Source organism: Schistocerca americana, chromosome 2 (genome assembly GCF_021461395.2).
Source record: "Schistocerca americana isolate TAMUIC-IGC-003095 chromosome 2, iqSchAmer2.1, whole genome shotgun sequence".
In the NCBI taxonomy this organism is placed as follows: Eukaryota; Metazoa; Arthropoda; class Insecta; order Orthoptera; family Acrididae; genus Schistocerca; species Schistocerca americana.
The window spans coordinates 1,000,340,099-1,000,362,193 of NC_060120.1; positions in this window are offsets into that span (position 1 = coordinate 1,000,340,099).

Below are 22,095 nucleotides of genomic sequence, written 5' to 3' on the forward strand. Positions count from 1 at the left end.
TTATAGAAGTTTTGTTTAGTACTCTGTCGAAAAATTGGTGTTCGCAATTGACAGTTCTTTTTGCATGAACAACATTAGATTTTGGGGTAACGTTTTCCAGTTTATGAAGTTTAAAATCATGTCTACACTGAATTTCAACCTTACGATTGTGTAACCACTCATTAACACTATGCCAGATACTGTCTACATGAAAGTTAAAATAATCTTTAAAAGTTCTAGTAATACAGAGATACAAAGAGTAAACTTCTTCATTTAGTTTATCTTTCTTCTTATAAAGGTCACTGATTCTGTCACACATAATTTGTTTCACCAGTTTAGCTTTAGTAGATGGAAACTTCGTACACTGTTTCACATTGATAAAAGCCTTCACGTAATTCGGTGTCAAATGGCGTCTCTCACACTGTTTAGTGAAGTCAATAGCCATACCTGTTTTCAGGATTTTAAATGAGATGTCCATGTATTTCGAAACTGCCTTTGAAACCTGGGCAGGTACATATTTCAAGATTTTAAACATGGCTGCAGCAGCAACTGTTAAAATTCTTCACAATAAAGGATATTATAACATTTTGGTTGTTTCGCTAGTATGTATTTCACTGCCTACGTTACGCGAGACTCTCGCGCATTACACTAGTGCCCTCTCTCGTTAGATGTTCCAAGCGCAAGCTTTATCCGTTTGACACTAGGACACAGGTCAATTTAGTTCTATATTTCTATTTTACATAAATGTCTTTAATTGGCCTGATACGTTTTATTTATTAAGACAGAGTTTGAATTAACACAACCTCTAATGATTTTTGATGCGCTTATGTATGTATTTATGGATTGTAATATGCGCGAGTCTGGCACATGCAAGTGCCCTCTCTCGGCGAAACAATCTGCCTTAGTGCCTTCACACTCGTGTCTCAATAGTTCATAGGCGAAGTAACGGTGTTAAACTGTTCGCTTTGATCCTGTGCCCATTACACATGTTGTACAAATGGAGATGATATTTTAATTACTGACGACGCCTTTGGCATAATTGTTTTATTATTCTCCAGTGCATGATGTAATTTTAGTAAGTACTAAAGATTTTGTGCCTGTATTACTTTAGCAATTTCACCGTTACTTAAGCTTCTGTTTCTCGCATTCGTTGATATGGCTTTTCTAATGAATGTGTCTTTCTGTTCAGGAAGTTTTACTTCTTATGAAGGTATATTTACATGTACCGAAATCTTGGTCAAGGATTTTAATAAAAAAATTCTATCCTGCAACTGTTTATGGCTGTCATCCTTTATTGTGATGAATTTTAACAGTTGCTGCTGCAGCCATGTTTAAAATCTTGTGTATTAAAAGAGGTTAGTTCAACAGGAGATACGCAGACGTTCATCTATGTAGCTCTTGGAGTGCTTTCTTTGGAGAAATATTTTGTGTTTGGAAAAAAAAACAAGATTCAAAGGTAATCATACCACGAAAGGAACGCTTCACCACACATCCACTTATAATCACAGGTCGCCTGTTTGCATCTTCTAAACAATTCACTGCACTACAAGAACTGCTTCTAGGTACAACATCAACGGATATTTACAGAAAGACAGATAGGTGGAAACCCTAAGCGGTAATTCATCAACATAATCCTCGAATGGCTTAGCTTAACTGTATAGCTATACTGTAGCTACTGTATACTGTAGGTACTCTAGCTATACTGTACCTCACCTACACCACATTCTACGGACTCTTGGCTAGAATGAGAAACTTTTATGGATGTTTAGTGCCACGAGGGGATCTTGCACCTATACACATGATATAAATGACGCGGATGCTGTGGCATGTTCATCATTTCCATGTGCAAGCATGTAGCACATTTCATGCCAGCGTGATGTTCGTCTTTGCTATTTCAATGGCCTGCAGTGTAGTAAATGATTGTGGTTTTAAGATGCACGTCATGTTCTTACACTACTGGCCATTAAAATTGCTACACCACGAAGGTGACGTGCTACAGACGCGAAATTTAACCGACAGGAAGAAAATGCTGTGACATGTAAATGACTAGCTTTTCAGAGCATTCACACAAGGTGGGAGCCGATGGCAACACCTAAAATGTGCTGACATGAGGAAGGTTTCCAACCGGTTTCTCATACGCTAACAGCAGTTGACCGCCGTTGTCTGGTGAAACGTTGTTGTGATGCCTCGTGTAAGCAGGAGAAATGCGTACAATCACATTTCCGACTTTCATAACGGTCGGAGTGCAGCCTATCGCGGTGACGGTTTATCGTGTCGCGATATTACTGCTCGCGTTGGTCGAGATTCAATGACTGTTAGTAGAATATGAAACGGTTGGGTTCCGGAGGGTAATACGGAACGCCGTGCTGGATACCAACGGCCTCGTATCACTAGGTAGTCGAGATGACAGGCATTTTATCCGCATGGCTGTAACGCATAGTGTAGCCACATCTCGATCCCTGTGTCAACAGATGGGGACGTTTGCAAGACAACAACCATCAACACGAACAGTTCGACGACGTTTGCAGCGGCATAGACTATCAGCTCGGAGACCATGGCTGCGGTTACCATTGACGCTCCATCACAGACATGAGGGCCTGCGATGGTGTACTCAACGACGAACCTGGGTGCACGAAAGGCAAAACGTCATTTCTTCGCATGAATTCAGGTTCTGTTTACAGCATCATGATGGTTGCATCGGTGTTTGGCGACATCGCGGTGAAAGTACATTGGAAGCGTGTATTCGTCATCGCCATACTGGCGTATCACTCGGCGTGATGGTATGGGGTGCCATTGGTTACACGTCTCGGTCACCTCTTGTTCGCAATGACGGCACTTTGAACAGTGGACGTTACATTTCAGATGTGTTACGACCCTTGGCTCTACCCTTCATTCGATCCCTGCGAAACCCTACATTTCAGCAGGATCACGACCACATGTTGCAGGTCCTCTACGTGCTTTTCTGGATACAGAAAATGTTCGACTGCTGACCAGGCCAGCTCATTCTCCAGATCTCTCACTAACTGAAAACGTCTGGTCAATGGTGACCGAGCAACTGGCTCGTCACAATACGCCAGTCACTGCTCTTGATGAACTGTGGTGTCGTGTTGAAGCTGCTTGGGCACCTGTACATGTACACACCATCCAAGCTCTGTTTGACTCAATGCCCAGGCGTATCAAGGCCGTTCTTACGGCCAGAGATGGTTGTTCTGGGTACTGATTTCTCAGGATCTATGTACCCAAACTGCGTGAAAATGTAATCACATGTCAGTTCTAGTATAATATATTTGTCCAATGAATACCTGTTTATTATTTGCATTTTTTTGGTGTAGCAATTTTAATGGCCAGTAGAGTATTACAAATATAGAGCGGGTTCTGTAATAATAATACGCCTGCCAGTACTGCAGTTTGACCGCCGAGTGCCTCAGTCCCGAACTCTTTCTAGGCTACACCTGTTCGCGTTATCGGCGCAAATCTGACAGGCGCCTCCGAGTTTCAATTGGGGAGTTTCCGCCGCTGGCTCGGCGTCCCTCCGCTGTGTGGAGGTAGCACAGAGGAAGGTGAGGCAGCGGCCGGCAGTCGATATTGGAGGCTTTATGGGGACCGCGGAGGGCCGGGAATCTTTTGACGAGCCGGTGAGCACAGAGGGAGGGATCCGAGGCGGCCAATGTGAGGAACACGCACGCACACAGCCCATAACGCACGCGCGCACCCACACACACACACACATACACACACATACACAGCCGGTGCCCAGTGCAAGAGGCGCTCTCCACCGCAGCCAACTTCCCCTTTGGGGAAGAAACCAATTTCCGTGCGATGTGGCCGTTGCGAAGTCTTTCTTACCGTTACCACTTGGTTTATTTCCACTTATAACTCCACCCCTCCTCTCTGTTGGTCACGTTTAAGGACACAGAAGGACGATGATCCTTGATGGGAAGAATGTCTCTTTGCTGTAATGGCAGTGAAAAGAACAGTCGTGACAAAGGAATGTCTCACGTGGCGTAGGCCATGACGTAGCTAATACACTCAGATTCTGCTTCTATATTTTTCTAGACTCACCTATACACTACGCTACTTCATGTGACGATTACGTCAGATATCTTTTGGTATAATTGAATTACAAAATGTTTCAAAAAATTAAAAAATAAAAACATCCGAGTTAACAGGACTACTCTTCGACATGAATGAAGACAGAGCCTTGGGGTCAGTTTTAATTCACGCATCGGAACTAAACGTTTACCTCGGTGCTGCTGTTAAGTTCAATTGTTTGACAACACGGGGCTCTTAGCTGCAGCTAGCTTACACGTTCGTTCGTTGCACAATTATTCAATGGGATGGAGCACTATCATAATGGCATCTGCTTGTGGGAGGATATATTAACGGTGCTCCACCTCATTGAACGATCGGTCGTTATTGGCGTACAGATTTGTGGTATGTTACTGTTTTCGGTTGAGAAGGAGTATGCAACGTCTCATAGTAACAGCAACGATTTCAGTCGCTCCACATATGTTCCCAGAAGTTTGAGGCCGTTCTGACTATGATCTTCATTTTGTTCGAGCGCCATGAGGAGGGTACAATGCATATACAGGGTGGTCCATTGACCGTGACCGGGCCAAATATCTCAGGAAATAAGCGTCAAACGAAAAAATTACGAAGAACGTAACTCGTCTAGCTTGAAGGGGGAAACCAGATGGGGCTATTGTTGGCCCACTAGATGGCGCTGCCATAGGTCAAACGGATATCAACTGATTTTTTTTAAATGGGTACCCACATTTTGTATTACATATTCGTGTAGTACGTAAAGAAATATGAATGTTTAGTTGGACCACTTTTTTCGCTTTGTGACAGATGGCGCTGTAACAGTCACAAACATTTGGCTCACAATTTTAGATGAACAGTTGGTAACAGGTAGGTTTTTTAAATTAAAATACAGAACGTAGGTACGTTTCAACATTTTATTTCGGTTGTTCCAATGTGATACATGTACCTTTGTGATCTTATCATTTCTGAGAACGCATTCTGTTACAGCGTGATTACATGTAAATACCACATTAATGCAATAAATGCTCAAAATGATGTCCGTCAACCTAAATTCATTTGGCAATACGTGTAACGACATTCCTCTCAACAGCGAGTAGTTCGCCTTCCGTAATGCTCGCACATGAATTGACAATGCGCTGACGCATGTTGTCAGCCGTTGTCGGTGGATCACGATAGCAAATATCCTTCAACTTTCCCCACAGAAAGATATCCGGAACGTCAGATCCGGTGAACGTGCGGGCCATGGTATGGTACTTCGACGACCAATCCACCTGTCATGAAATATGCTATTCAACACCGCTTCAACCGCACGCGAGCTATGTGCCGGACATCCATCATGTTGGAAGTACATCGCCATTCTGTCATGCAGTGAAACATCTTGTAGTAACATCGGTAGAACATTACGTAGGAAATCAGCATACATTGCACCGTTTAGATTGCCATCGATAAAGTGGGGGCCAATTATCCTTCCTCCCATAATGCCGCACCATACATTAACCCTCCAAGGTCGCTGATGTTCCACTTTTCGCAACCATTGTGGATTTTCCGTTGCCCAATAGTGCATATTTTGCCGGTTTACGTCACCACTGTTGGTGAATGACGCTTCGTCGCTAAATAGAACGCGTGCAAAAAGCTGTCACTGTCCCGTAATTTCTCTTGTGCCCAGTGGCAGAACTGTACACGACGTTCAAAGTCGTCGCCATGCAATTCCTGGTGCATAGAAATATGGTACGGGTCAATCGATGTTAATGTAACATTCTCAACACCGACATTTTTGAGATTCCCGATTCTCCCGCAATTTGTCTGCTACTGATGTGCGGATTAGTCGCGACAGCAGCTAAAACTCTTACTTGGGCATCATCATTTATTGCAGGTCGTGGTTGACGTTTCACATGTGGCTGAACACTTACTGTTTCCTTAAATAACGTAAATATCCGGAGAACGGGCCGGACACTTGGATGATGTCGTCCAGGATACCGAGCAGCACAAATAGCACACGCCCGTTGGGCATTTTTATCACAATAGACAAACATCAAAGCCGGCCGGAGTGGCCGTGCGGTTAAAGGCGCTGCAGTCTGGAACCGCAAGACCGCTACGGTCGCAGGTTCGAATCCTGCCTCGGCCATGGATGTTTGTGATGTCCTTAGGTTAGTTAGGTTTAACTAGTTCTAAGTTCTAGGGGACTAATGACCTCAGCAGTTGAGTCCCATAGTGCTCAGAGCCATTTGAACCATTTTTTGACATACATCAATACGATATCGAACTTTTCCACATTCGGTAAACGGTCCATTTTAACACGGGTACTGTATCACGAAGCAAATACCGTCCGCAGTGGCGGAATGTTACGTGATACAACGTACTTATACGTTTGTGACTGTTACAGCGCCATCCATCACAAAGCGAAAAAAGTGGTCCAACTAAATTCATATTTCTGTACGTACCACACGAATATGTAATAAAAATGGGGGTTGCTATTTAAAAATCACAGTTGATATCCGTTTGACCTATGGTAGTGCCATCTAGCGGGCCAACCTTAGCGCCATCTGGTTTCCCTCTTCAAGCTAGACGAGTTTCGTTGTTTGTAGTTCTCTCGTTTGATGCTTATTCCGTGAGATATTTTGCCCAGTCAATTGACCATCCTGTATATGTGAGGTGAGTAAACTGCATGGTCCCAAACATAAATAAAAAAGTGTTGCAAGATTCTGCACATCTACACAAAATCGGATTGTCCTTTTGAAAATAAGAAACTGTGAACAGTTGTGTAAGTTACATTTCACCCTAAGTTTCTATATGCATTATGAATGTATCTGCTTTCTATCTTACAGCGTTTTGTAGTCAGATTTACTCAATGAACGTCACAGGCAGTAGAAATTACTGTACTCGTGTGAATACTGCCATTAGTCCCTTGAGTCGCGGAAAATGGTACCCGGTACTGATGGAAAGCAATACATGTTGATATATGCGAATCGTGGGTCATTCAGATCGTTCAAATGGCTCTGAGCACTATGCGACTTAACTTCTGAGGTCATCAGTCCCCTAGACCTTAGAACTACTTAAACCTAACTAACCTAAGGACATCACACACATCCATGCCCGAGGCAGGATTCGAACCTGCGACCGTAGTGGTCGCGCGATTCCAGACTGTAGCTCCTAGAACCGCTCGGCCACCCCTGGCGGCAGTCGTGGGTCGTGAGTAAATCGAACACCAAATGAGATGAACCAACTGAGGTGCCACGCATGGTGAAGGCTTCCATGCGTCGGTGACATGTACATAGAATGAAACTACCCTCCTGATATGTTTACCAACAACACAATCTATTTCCAACATACGCGCATTCGTTTTTCACCCAGATGAATGCAGAGCCATCATCTTCCTTTAGACAGACAAACGTCGAAACACGTGACAATATTCCCAGTTTTGGGAGCCCAGTTTCAGCAAAATGTCATGTTGGCACTCACTACTATGTAAACAACTGAGGAGTGAAGCATTTTTAGTACTTTGAAACGCGTATGTATTCAGTACCAGCGATGGCGAGGCATGACAGAATCTCTGACCAGAGAGTTGTTTATCGCTGCTAGTCTGCTCTTGACCGCGCGAGAGTTCTGTTGCGAGTAGGATGTAGTATGTTGCGAGTTGTACTCAGCCTGGTACAGTTGTGTGTGAGGAGTCGGCGGGCGTCGACATGGGTCTCTGGTCACGGTTCGGGATGAGGTATATTGTTAAATAAGGTAATGAAGCAGCATTGCGCATATCTGATAATGTAATGTATGTTAATTGTAATTAATTTGTTCAAGAAATGCCCCAATAATAATTTTGTTTTCAAAGCAATCGTTTTTAAGAAAAGAATCATTCCAATTGAAATAATATTTCCTATGTTTTTCCTCCCAGAATCAATTTATCAGGTTAATTATTGCACAGGGCCTAAGGTCAGCGCAGCTGCCCTATTATTGTGGGTTTAATGATCAATCTTCATTTCTTAATTTTTGTGTCGAGTTTACATTTGGGTCATTATTATTTTATAATTTTTTTGGGGAGCAAACATTTGGCTCGTTTTCATTGTCATAGACTTTTCTTTTATTTCTGCTGGGAGGTTACGTTTGGCACGATGACCATTAACATTTAATTAATTATTTTCTTTTATTTTTGCTGGGATGTCACACTTTGGGTTTATGCACATTAACATTAAATTATAGTCATTTACATTATTTGCGGGGAGGTAATTATAGTCATTTTAACATTATTTTGTGGGGACGTTACACTTTTTTCAACTGGGACAGGTCAATGAAAATACATCTAACATGAACACAGTTAATCCATGTTCAAAAATCAAATAACACTAAATTGATTCTGAGAGGAAAAATATAGGAAATATTATTTCAATTGGAATGATTCTTTTCTTAAAAACGATTGCTTTGAAAACAAAATTATTATTGGGGCATTTCTTGAACAAATTAATTACAATTAACATACATTACATTATCAGATGTGCGCAATGCTGCTTCATTACCTTATTTAACAATATACCTCATCCCGAACCGTGACCAGAGACCCATGTCGACGCCCGCCGACTCCTCACACACAACTGTACCAGACTGAGTACAACTCGCAACATACTACATCCTACTCGCAACAGAACTCTTGCGCGGTCAAGAGCAGACTAGCAGCGATAAACAACTCTCTGGTCAGAGATTCTGTCATGCCTCGCCATTGCTGGTACTGAATACACACGCGTTTCAACTTTTAGTGAGAGAAGTTGAAAAGTGGCGACTATTTGGGCACGCAATCTTTCACCCCTTGTGAGTTACATAGTCCCTGCAGAGGCACTGCTACCATCTCAGCTACGTAGCGATCCATCAGGACGAGTAACTGTAGGTATGAAAGTGAATGACAGAGTTTTTTGCAACTGGAAATAATAGTTGTCGCCTAGATTTTTTTTCTGTGTCGGCGAAAGTGACAGGAAGACATCGCCAAGGCAGCAGAAGTCAAAGAAATAGCTGTACACTCTTCCAGGAAAGCAACGGGGCCTCTAAAAACTGCTTTGAATGTGAGTGCGGTGGCCTCTTGTATGAAGTCGGCCCAGCCTCCAGCGCGACAGTGGCCAGTGCCCAGCATTCTGGAGTCGTACTATCCACTTCCGGTGTGCAATCAACAGACAGGTGCTGAGCTCTGGGAAGGACAGCAACGTCCGCTGCAGGCGTGGCATGCATGCTCCAAGTTCAGAGGTGGAGTGGGGGAGGGGGGAGGGGACGTAGATTTTGACAAAAATGGTTCAAATGGCTCTGAGCACTATGCGACTTAACTTCTGAGGTCATCAGTCGCCTATAACTTAGAACTAATTAAACCTAACTAACCTAAGGACATCACACACATCCATGCCCGAGGCTGGATTCGAACCTGCGACCGTAGCGGTCACGCGGTTCCAGACTGAAGCGCCTTTAACCGCACGGCCACACCGGCCGGCAGATTTTGACAAAAAAATGCTCTATCTAGGTGGGAGTTTTGGGGCAGTGTTATAAGTACGCCACTGGCACAATTTGTGTGAGCAGTTTGACCATTAGAGGGGATAATTTTCGGTCACTCCATGTGGATCTGGTGTCGAGAGAGAAGAGAGACTCGGCAGAGGCGAGCTGTACGCTCGGAAAATTGGCAGAGCCCCCACAGTCCTAGTTACTTTGGGGCGTCAGCACATCTCGGCGCGAGGTTATGCCGGCCGCCGCACCTGCAGTTGCGCACCTGCAACCAATCTCCAGATCACTTGTTGTGCAGATCAATGGTGAGCATATCAGTGCCCTGGGCCTATAAACTCTCTTTGTGAACGTGGTCTTCACTGTAGCGAGTCCATCTGACCTGCAGCTCTCTATTTCAACCAACCTATGTCGTATTGACGTTGAGCTAGCAGTTCACAATTTTAGTCAATACCATTTCTAAACAAAGAAGGGAGGACAGAGTATATCGAGTGACTATACAAGAACGATGTACTTGAGGGCAATATTATGGAAATGGAAGAGGACGTACTTGAAGGTGATATAGGAGATACGATACTGCGTGAAGAGTTTGACAGAGCACTCAAAAACCTAAGCCAAAAAAGGCCCCGGGAGTAGACAACAATCCATTAGAACTACTGTTAGTTTTGGAAGAGCCGGACATGACAAAAACTCTGCCATCTGGTAAGCAAGATGTATGAGACAGGCGAAATGCCCTCAGTATTCAAGAAGAATATAGTAATTACAGTCCCAAAGAAAGCAGATGTTGACAGGTGTGAAAATTATCGGGCTATCAGTTTAACAAGTCACGGTTGCATTATACTAATACGAATTCTTTACAGGTGAATGGAGAAACCAATAGAAGCCGACCTCGGGGAATATCAGATTGGATTCCGTAGAAATCCTGGAACACGCGAGGCAATATTGACGCTACGACTTATCTTAGAAGATAGATTAAGGAAAGGTAAACCTACTTTTCCAGCATTTGTAGACTTACAGAAAGCTTTTGACCATGTTGACTGGAATACTCACTTTCAAATTATGAAGGTGGTAGGGGTAACACACAGGGAGCGAAACGCTATTTACAATTTGTTCAGAAACCAGATGGCAGTTATACGAGTCAAGGGGCACGAAATTGAAGCAGTGCTTGAGAAGGGAGTAAGATATGTCTGATGTTATTCACTCTGCATACTGAACAAGCAGTAAAGGAAACAAAAGAAAAAAGTGGAGTAGGAGTTAAAATCCATGGAGAAGAAATAAAAACTTTGAGGTTTGCCGACGACGTTGCAATTCTGTCAGAGACCGAATGGACCGTATCTTGAAAGGAGGATATAAAATGAAAATGAACAAAAGCAAAACGATGATAATGGAATGTAATTGAATTAAATCAGGTGATGCTGAGGGTATTAGGTTAGGAAATGAGACACTTAAAGTAGTAAATGAGTTTTGCTGTTTAGGAAGCAAAAAACTGATGACAGTCAAATTAGGGAGGTTATCAAATGTAGACTCGCTATTGCAACGAAGGCGTTTCTGTAGAAGAGAATTTTGTTAACATCGATTACAGATGTGGGATTTTCTTGAAGTATTTGTATGGACTGTAGCCATGTATGGGAGTGAATCATTGACGACAAATTGTTTAGACAGGAAGAGAATAGAAGCTTTTGAAGTACGGTGCTACTGAAGAATGCTGAAGATTAGATGGTTAGACCACGTAACTACTGAGGAGGTACTGAACAAAATTGGGAAGGAGAGTAATTTATGGCACAACCTGATTAGGAGAAGGGACATGTTCTGAGGCACCAAGAAATCACCAATTTAGTACTGGAGGGAAGCGTGTAGGGTAAAAATCTTAGAGGAGACCAAGAGGTGAATAGCATGGAGAGCTGCATCAAACCAGTCTCTGGACTGAAGACCACAACAACGAAAAACCCATATATCACCACTTTTTTTTATTTTCACTGTATGCTAATTCTGTAAAGATCGATATTTCGTTTCAGTGCGGTTTTCACCTTGACCATTTGATTCATAATAAATTTTTCTGAGTTGATAATTACGTAATACTTTAAAAATTGGAGACGCCTGTCAAGATCTTACCAATAGAATCTAAAATGTAACCATTTACGTAGCGTTTGCGTTTTAATATTTTATGTCAGAATGTGACTGTGAACAAATTAGACTCTCGATAATCTTACATTGCTGGCGCGATATGCACTAACGTATGTAGTCTCTTTTCAGGTGTTTAACTTATTTTTTGTTTTGTATGTTTGTGTATTATGGTTTCTACCCCACTTGTGTTCTTTGATTATTGGATTTGACAATAGCGTTGGGAGTTTTTGCAGTTTTATTTTCCTGCTATATTTGTGCGTTTGAAGCTATTTGAAGGAATTGTGTTCACTGTAGGTTCATATGTTCAGCTGCTTGTTAGACGTCTGAATGATAACTAGGAGAAGGGCGAGAGATGTTAATGCAAAGTGCGAAACAGCGGATTCTCTTAAAGTGGAGAACAAAGAGAGTTATAGATCGGAAAGAATCAGGAGACGAGATGCTTGTTTTTACTACGGATCTGTCAAATTCAGAGGAAGCCAATAGGCATAGTTCCGAGTCACGTTTAGAGGAGTCAGAAGTCGACAGTGATGTAAGAGAGGGCGAAGATATGGAAGGCGTATGCCATGTCGATGTAGTAGTTTACAGTAGAAATCCTTCAGTGACGATCCCACCTCTGAGAGCAAATACCGAATGTACCAATGCGACGGACAGCATCATCGATTTTTTGAGAAGCAGAAGAAAGGCGTAGAGAAGAGGAAGAACGGTGCAAAGAATCAGGAGAGACAAAAAGAGTAGTTGCAGAAGTAGAAGGTAGTTTAACACAAAGTATCAAGATGTGTTAGGAGAGGTAGTCGTCGAGCTGACATCAAAGTATGTCACACTGACTGCTATAAAAAAAGGCAACGGCACTGACGGCGACAATTACGTTAAGAAAAAACTTCCTGCCCTAGGCAGAGCATGTGGAAAGGACATTTTCCGACAACGGGCCAGAATTTTGATACAAGACGTGGCAGGCGGTGCTTAAGAAACATCAGATCGACCTGATCTATATATCATCACATCACCTAAACTCAAGTCCGGCGAATGTGTGATGAAGAAACTCAGCATTCTATGTCGGATATATTCCGGAAAACAGCACATCATGTGGGCTATCTACCAGAGAGATTTCCAAGATATTAGGAACAAGGTACCCCGTGGGATAACAATGATGTCCCCTTACTTAAGAATCCTTAGGCTAAGGACCTGATACGAGAAATCACTGACTTCCTACCAAGAACTTGAGAACAGCACAGGAAGGTAGCAGAGGATGCACTGCACAAGATACAGATTGCAGGGAGCAGAGGGAAGGATCGATATGACAGGAAACCCCCAGAGCGAGAATTTTTCAGTGGACAAAAAGTTTTGCTGAAAGCCTCTCGCCTCTCCAACAAATAAAGCAGCTGTGTCACAAATTCTTTACTGTCTACAGTGGATCAGTACGCATCAAAAGAACTGCCCACCACAAAGCTGTTAAGAACTGAAGCACTAAAATCCAGGAAGTTAATCAGTGTCCACCACGTCAGCCATATAAAACATTCCGTACAACATAGGAGGTGAAGAATGATCGGACTTTTTGCTTTTGCAGTGGACTGGATAGTTTTAAGGTATGTTGTAGTGTAGATTATTAACAACCTTGCAATCTTGGTTTGGATAAAAATAATTGATGTGCCTCTTTACTTTAGAGTAATATGGGTGACAGTGTGTAATTGTATCATTAGCAAATTGTGTATTTGTCAAGTGCACTAATTTCAGCACGGTAGTTGTGTTGCGGCTAACAAGGTTGTCGTTTGTATATAGAGAATAGAAACAATTAGTTTGCAGAAATCAGTATCAGACGTCATTGTTGTCACTTTTCAGGACAGATGATTCAGAAAAGTGAGCAGGGCCACTACATTCTACTCACATTGCTTGTTACGTGAGGTAATTTGTTGCTCTGATCCACATTCCGTGTTCCCAACGGTTCAGGTTCCATCACTTTGTCGCCTTTCCGCTGAGAGACAGTGTTGTGTTCCTTCTATGTCGATGCGTTTGACCACGCCACTGAGGCGTTGTGTTATAGATTGTCGTGTGTGTCTTTGATTACGTCTGCGCCAGGGATGCGCGTATTATTCGAGATGAGCCCAAAGGGCTTGACTTCATCGTTTCCCGCTGATAGCGTGGTTAGTACTCCGTTTTATGGCAATGCGTCTGGCGTTGTCACTGAGACGCTGTGCCTTGGCCCCCTTTTGTTTCTTTTTTTTCGTGGGTATTTTGACGTGTCCGCGCTATGGGAAGCACGTATTACTCGATTTGAGCCTAATGGGGTTGGTCCTCGCAAGAATAGCGGTCTGACCCCCTTTTAGCTGATGTGCGAGAGATCTGTGAACGCTCCACGTCCCAGTATGTGCGCAAGGCGATCGCGCTGTCGCTCTCTCTCTTTTGCTATAGACGTCCTTTATAACACAGTGTGTGCATGGCGCCATTAGTTCGACCATGAGGAGGAATACAACGGTTTGTTTCCCATGGAAGAAGCAACATTTACTCTATTGCAAAAAAGAACACCTTTATGCGTGTTGTTGTTGAATTAGAGATGTGAAGCATTTGGTTAACGTAGCTTGATGAGTTGCAGAAACAGAAAAAAAGGTGGGGCGGGGGAGCTGTGATGAGGAAATCGCCAATTTGTATACAAAAGGACACTTCAGTGACGTAACTCATACTCCTTCCGGAAAATTTCCTGGAAGTTTCCATTTCCCCTGCTCCATCCTTAGCACTTCACCAATAAAGTAGGGCGCTGATGACCTCGATGTTGAGCGCCCATAAACCCCAACACACACACACACACACCAATAAAGTAAACAAATATCTGCTTTTCGGTGGGAAGCGTGCCTCAGCGTTCCTGTCAGAAGATTCCTAGGTTAGCTCGTGACCACTTTTTGTGACACTGCACATGCCTTCTCACTAAAAAGGATGTATTTTCGCCTAGTTCCAGCCATGATGTTCTTTCACCAAGCATACTTTTATTTTTTTTTATTTTCCCTCCAGACTGCAACCTCACACCCTCACTGTTCACATTATGGGTATTCTGTGGCCTTCAGTGTTGTAAGCCGCCACCTCCTCTCTCTGTTCTGTATATCTGCCCCCACAATTATATTCTTAGCCCCTCTTTCGCCGATAGTGACTTCAGAGGTATGGTTTGTCCATGTCGCCCTTTTTGTGAGCACTCAGCCGTAATTACCTGTCAGACATGCAGTACTATAGAAATTGGTAGTACTTGGTGCCAGTATCAGCAATGAAATGCTGAACAGTCCGATTCTGCATCATAAAGAGTGATATAATGTAACTATATAGAATTTATAGAATATTAAATGTATGGTGGCAAAACCTTGCCACCTTACAGTGAAACACCTCTGGGACACGATCGGGTGCTGGCATCCGGAATGAACTGTGTGTAGACGTCTGGCCCCGCATACCTCCAGAAACAATCAGAGACTTCCTTAATTCAAGCTGTGCAGAATTGCTTAGTGATACATTGAAAATGTAGCCCAAGACACTAGTAAGCACATGGTCACAATGTTTCAGCTCATCAGTGTGTAACATGGCTTACCCATGACGTTGGTACAAACAGAAATAAACATTACTCAGAGGCTGTAAGTGGCGCCGTGTTTCCGTCTTTGGTCACGCGTCGCTAATGTGTGACGGACACTAGTGGAAGACTAGTGGTGCTGGAGTCGCTGAAACAGCATGGAGGCACCATCTGGAGGCTAGTTCGCATTACGCTATGACATTCAGAATCCCTACTGTGGCGACGGTGCTGTCATGCTGACACTCTTTTACACTGTTTGGCAATTATCGTACAAGTTGTTGAACTTCATGTGGTTCCTTGCAAGACATAAGAACTGTAATAAAATCACAGGAATTCCTATTCGCCGTGCGGGGTAGCCGCGTGGTCTCAGGCGTGTTGTCACGGTTCGCACGAATCTCCCCGTCGGAAGTTCGAGTCCTCCCTCGGGCATGGGTGTGTCTCTCGTCCTTAGCGTTCAGTTAAAGTTAGATTAAATAGTGTGTAAGCTTAGGGACAGATGACCTCAGCAGTTTGTCCCCACGGCATGGCGCAGCTGTCAACTCTGAAGTGTACTGCGTTGCCCTCAAGAAATTGGAGAAACGACTTCAGCATGTTTGTCGCCGCAAAACTGCAAACGAACTTCAGCTTCTCCATGACAACGCAACGCTTTACACAAGTCCTTGCACCCGAGAGGAGCTCACAAGACATCATTGAACTGCTCCTCTTCATCTCCACTACAGCCCCAATCCGCACTACAGCCCCGATCTCGCACGTTTCGACTTCCCTCTGTCTGACACAATGAAGGATGCACTCCATGGAAGGAGCACGTGAATGATAGGAAGGTTAGTGAAGCAGCAACACGTTGGTCCCGACGTCGACCAGTAGAGTGGTACCATACAGGTCCTCCCAGTAAGGTTGTGTAAGGCGTCTCACTGAATGGAGTTTATGTTGAAAAATACGGTTTGCAGCCCAGAAAGGGAGGGAATAGTACGGTGCATTGGAATCCTCAATAAATCCAACTTGTTTTCAGGAAAAAAAGTGTTGCATTACTTATCGAAGGCCCCCCGAAGAAAGACTGTGATCCAGACGTCGTATTTCACTCAGTATACCAATGAAGATCACGGTTTTTTGGACAAGCAGTACTGCTACATGTAATTCTTATCCCACTGGTGTATAAAGTCCTATTACATATACGAATTATATTGTAGAACATGACCAGTGACCTAGCGTATCGACTTACCATTACTTTTACTCTTTTTGCTTTTTTTTCGTACAGCGCGCAGGTGGGGGAAATCTCATGGCTGAGAACCCCCATGTGCAGCGGCCGGCGCCGCCGCCTAATGGAGACGCAAATGAGGAACCGGTATTGAATTAAGAGCGTGCCGCCCCCCCTGCCTGGGCGCAGCGGCCGCCGGGCACCCGCTGTTACCTGCAATTAGAGGCGAGGACCAACTCTAAACAAAAATTAATGGCCTCCACTACTTTCGCTAGCCGCGGGCCGCTCTCATTTATCTTACGCTCGCCGGTCGCGCTTCGCCCTTAAAAGGATTCGCTGGTATTACGCGTCAGGCCTCCCCATACTAACTCATATAACTGGCTGACTCGCCCCCTCACGGCGACGGACGTTGTAATCGCCATTATTTACCGTGATTTCAAGTCCCTCGTTGAATCAGACATTCAGGAACCTTACTTTCGGTCGTGATGTAGGTAGGTCTCTCGTACATTTCTAGCTTCAGAACTGTGGAGTCACATTGCTAAGATCGGCAGTTAAATGTGACATCTGCAGCGTTTAAAGAGTGGCCTTAGTAAACGTATTATTCGATACGCCACTGTCGAACTCGGTACCATGTCAGCGCCAGTGCCATACAGATTATGTGCGAACGATTTTTCTACGTCAGTGTTTGTCCGCATTACACTAGTAAATGGCTTTATGTGCAATCAGGGGACCGAGCGACGTGGCACAGTGTTTAAAACACTCGATTCGCATTCGGGAGGATGACGCTTCAAACCCGCGTCCGCCCATCGTGATTTAGGTTTCCCGTGAATCCCCTAAATCCCTTCAGGCAAATGCCGGGATGGTTCCTTTGAAAGGGCGTGCCCGACTTCCTTCCCCATGCTACCCTAATCCGATGGGACCGACGACTTCGCTGTTTGGTCCCCTCCCTCGAATCATCCAAACAACCAACCAACCAGTCAGGGAAGCCTCAACACAACTAAATGCTATCACAAGCAAGGCAAGAGTTTCTAAAATCTAATTCAACCTGACAGTAGTGCTTCTGTTATCTTCAATTTCCAACAATGTAGCAGACGCCTTCGTCATCAAATATCCATTGCTTCCCTGTACTTCACGTGACTCCACATTTATTTGGGTCTAGACACAAAAACAGAACTTTGCCTTGCAAATAGATTAATAGTTAATGCATTACATTTTGGACAACTAGCCATGGACACTCTGATTCTTCCACAGATATTTCAGCTGAGTATGTACCATATGAGGTGACAGAATAAATCAAGATCAATTTCGCACCTTACTTAAGAGTTTTATACATCGCAACAGGAAGGTGAATATAACACCCAACTTACTTCGGTGGTAATGAGCAGATTTGCCTATAAGTATCTAATGCAAAAGGGATGACACTCAATCGACGATATTAACACACCGCTCCTATATAATGCATGCCAATGAGCAGAAGGTGAAACAAGCAATGAGAGGATACGTTTTGTGTGGAAGCAGGTATGGGCAGAAGCAGAGGCCACACCATGGGAGGCACCACGAAAACTTGTTAGAGGGCATCCCATGGCAGGAGTGAACGACTGGACAGGTGACGTATACTGAAGAGCAAGTAATGGGCCCCCAGAAGTAGGACAAAAAGAGGCTTTAGAAACCTGCATTGCGGAATTCCAAATGGATATGAACAAAACCAGTGACGCAGTTGATCACGCGAACAGCGAGTGGTACACATGTGATGTATGCATGTAACTCTAAGGTGGCTGGAGTGGGCACACAACGTCTGATTGGCGGAAGCGAAATAGGAAGGAATCAAGTTCCAAGATTTCGACACAGTTTAATGGTACAGCCTTTGCGAATGACAGAGAGAGTTTCATCAAAAATAAGAGGAACGCTCCTAGTGGTCGAAAAAAGCTGAGACGTGGAGAACGAAAGAGCCCAGGTGGGGAGACAGTTTGGCTACTAGAAAGACAAGAGCGAAATTTTCAGGGACTCTTTTCTGAAATGGCGTCAACTGCAGAATGAGGCGCATAACGCTCTGTAAGATGCAGAGGAGAAATTTGTGTGTCCACTGCGGCTGACATTCAGCTAGATATTAGCTGTAGCGTCGTTGAGCTCCAACTGTGGAGAAACAAACCAGGCAGTTAGTTTATTGTTCTTGCGATGACTGAGAGGGTATTTTAATATGCACGCTGCTCCAGCCCATGTGCGTGCATATCGCCAAATTCCAAGACTATGGTTCAGTACATGTTTTCTCGCATAACGAGAAACATAGGGAGAGTTTCTGCTGGAAAAATCAGCAAAGGTTTAATTAATTTTTATAGAATTTCAGAGGACGAGAGCAGCCATGCAGACGGCAGCTCATCACAGCTGAAGTAAATACTGCGAGCAGACGCGTAAACTTGTTGGTTCACCAGCTTGTGTCCACTGTAAACTCGAGCGACCTTGGGTAATCTTTTGCTCAACTTGTCACAAAACTTACCATCCTCCATAGACTTTATTGACATCATAAATAGTACCAAACTTGGAACGAGAGTCGGATGATTTATCGTCGTACTGGCCAATATCGTGATGTAGTCATAAGAATAATTTTGTAAAGAAACATCTAGTTAAAATTTACCATTGTTGTGTTTAGGATTGTTTCACTTTTCTGAGGACGAGATGCGTTTGTTTGACAACTGTCGTAACATTGTCACGTTGTAAACTGTGTAAATGAGTGTATTTATGTGATAAGATTGCAATATTAAACCAAAAATATTTACAGCTTACACAGTTGCTTTTCTGCCCCAAAACCTTACGACCGGATATCAACAGAGTGAACCGAGGAACTGATGACAGATATTTTCCCTTTACTGATATTGAGAGGTTAAAAGCCTCTTGTGGCCTGTGCCCTTCCATTTTTCGCAGTTTTTTATATTTGATATCATTTTATTAATGTTCTTTTCTGCAGATACGAGGGGGAGTGGACAGTGGTGCATGGCTGCTCTTAAAGGTGGCCTACCTACTAAGGCTTTCGGCCTTTGTATTAGGCACGAAGCGATGGCGAGCGCGACTTTCTGGAGCCAACATTAAACGTTTTATTGATGTTTGCCGTCTGGGCTTCGCTTAGCTGGTACTACGGGATTCCCGACACACTGGGGCCTGTCATACAGGCGAAAATTTGTTCGTTTCTGGCGGGAGTTATCGCGGCTACTGTTGCGCCTCTTGCGAAATGCAGGGAGTTGACTGGACAATTCAAGAAGGCGCGATGTGACGACAGACAGTGCTATTGAAAATGGGCGGCAACGAGCCTGACTGATACACAAATGTTGCTGGCCAGCTTTTTGCGAGTTTGCAGAGCTCAATGAACAAAGAGGTTTGGCGTATTTTGTCACGGCCTCGTATGACTGGAAAATTCGAGCCTGGTGGCGTCGTGAAGAAGTAGTTTTCCGTGTCAGTGTGCTCTGCATGAAGGGAAGAGCAGCCTCTGGACCGCCAGGGAGAATAGGTATAATTGGTAATGTCTCCTGCCAGTGATGCTCTTGCGTAGACGTAGGACTAAGACTGTCTCGGAGATCAGGACGGAAGTTTAGATTCTTTCTGGAATTTATACCATCAGGTTTAGCCGTGCTCATCGGTCATCAGAGAGCCCAGCAGTACAGAGGTGAGATGTTTGTTGGCTACTCGCTGCCTGAGATCTTGGTGGCAAAGTATGTGTAGCGCCGGCGTAATAGAGAGCTCTAATTCTTATCAGACGCCCTCAGCAGCGTAAGCTGTCGTTACGGCATTACGGTACCCACGATTTTGCATGTGGATTTTTCACAGCGTTCACATTTACGAAGGCCATTATCGCACAGTCGGGATTTATTAATATGCCGCTTAATGGAGCCACTCATAATAGGTTACTTTATACACTATTTCAGAGTAGGTGTCACTTGAAAAAAAAAAAAAAAAGTTACTTATTTTCAACACGATTATTTTGTACCTAGTTGTATTAAAGCACTATTCAGTTCATCGCATATTTATATGTTTATTAGATAAAATAAATCTCTTTGTGATAGTTAATGTGTTTATCATTCAGTTGTCAGAAGGAAAATTTGATGTCTTGCCTATTTTTATAAGTATTGAGCATAGATATTGATTAGTAACTTTTTTAAACTATACCATCTGTGCATCTCCTTTCAGTAAAGGTGGTAGTGAAAATGGGAGGGGGGGGGGGGGAGGGAAGGTTGAGTGTATGAGCGGCTCTCATTCAGAATCACAATTACACGTCTCCACCCTGCCACGTCCCAGTGTTTCAATAACCCTAGAAAGGGCGAATTGGAACCAAATAAAACCTCTTTGCACTAGTTCTAAAATACAATCACTGAATATAATTGAAATCCCCAGGAAGAGGACAAAGATTGGTGCTCTTCGTGGAGGGCAAAGCTCCGGTTGTGGTATCATTCATCATTTGAATTTATTTTTTTGAGCAGAGAATCACAACTGAAATAGGGCTAATTATCCCAAAAAATTCGAACAATTGTAAAACAGTTAATGACATTACAAGTTCAAATACTGTGCTTCGAAACCCAATTCTTGTGTTAAAAAAAGGGCGAGCATCATAAATTTAAAATCGTTAGTTGAGGCGGTGCTGAATGACAATCAGGACAACTGCAGGATTGACATACAAGGTGTTGGACAAATATTCGATACTAAATACCTCGTGAATTTAACAAAACCTAACAGTTAAAAAAAATTTGCAATTGTGTTTAAAGCAATACCAAGTCAGCCGTGGGCCCCAAAACCATTTCAGAACAACAATCTTTAAGAAGGGTCACTTCTAAGAGAATGAATTAACTAACAAAAATACAGTTGAATGTTTGACTCAAGAGCAGTAAGTCCCTAATATCACAAGACTGCACCAGCACAAACGATTAAGGGGCTAGACAGAGTCTCACAATGTGAGGCATTGGGGAACAAGCGGCTAAAAGGTGCAGAAGGAAAGGTAAACTCAACGTAGGGTACTGACGAAGTGGCATGAAGGTTGCCCGCAGAGGTAAATGAAGGTGTCAGATCTCGCGCTGCCCGACAGACAGCGGGCCTGAATCGCGCAGCGTAACTAATTCCTACTTATTAACGGGATCAATAAATACTTTGGTGACCTGACCACACCACTCATCTAAAACATAACTAAAACCAACACATATTAACCCTTCGTTTCCTGACATAATAAAAAATTTTCTTTTTAACATTTTCTTTGCAGAATTTATGCTATTGCGGCCTCAAATGACGGTAGGATTTTTTTGTAAAATTTAATTTTATTTTGCACATCTTTTATCTCTCCTGGTACTCAGAAGTACCGTCAGGCTCCATGGACAGAATCACAACATGCGCAGAAAAATGCTCCAATTTTTATAACTTGTATTTTATTCCACATAAATATTTAATATTTTTACATTAGTAAATTAATTAACAGAAATATGATATTTCTGAATTTTTTTTTTAAATTTCGCATAAATTTATTCTAGAGCAACTTCACAATGCATAGTAACTTAGCTATACATTTTTGACAGTGTATACATATCACATATTTAGTGATACCTCATGAAATTGTAGGAAACAGTTCTGTTTTTCATGCAGCACAAATACACTTTACATGTACTACATTGTGAATGTGGTCTCGACTGAATTTTATTTTTCGCACACATTTCGCATCGTCCTCTTTTACAACTGAACACTACAAAATGGTTTCCTCGGTTGCCAAGACGTACAT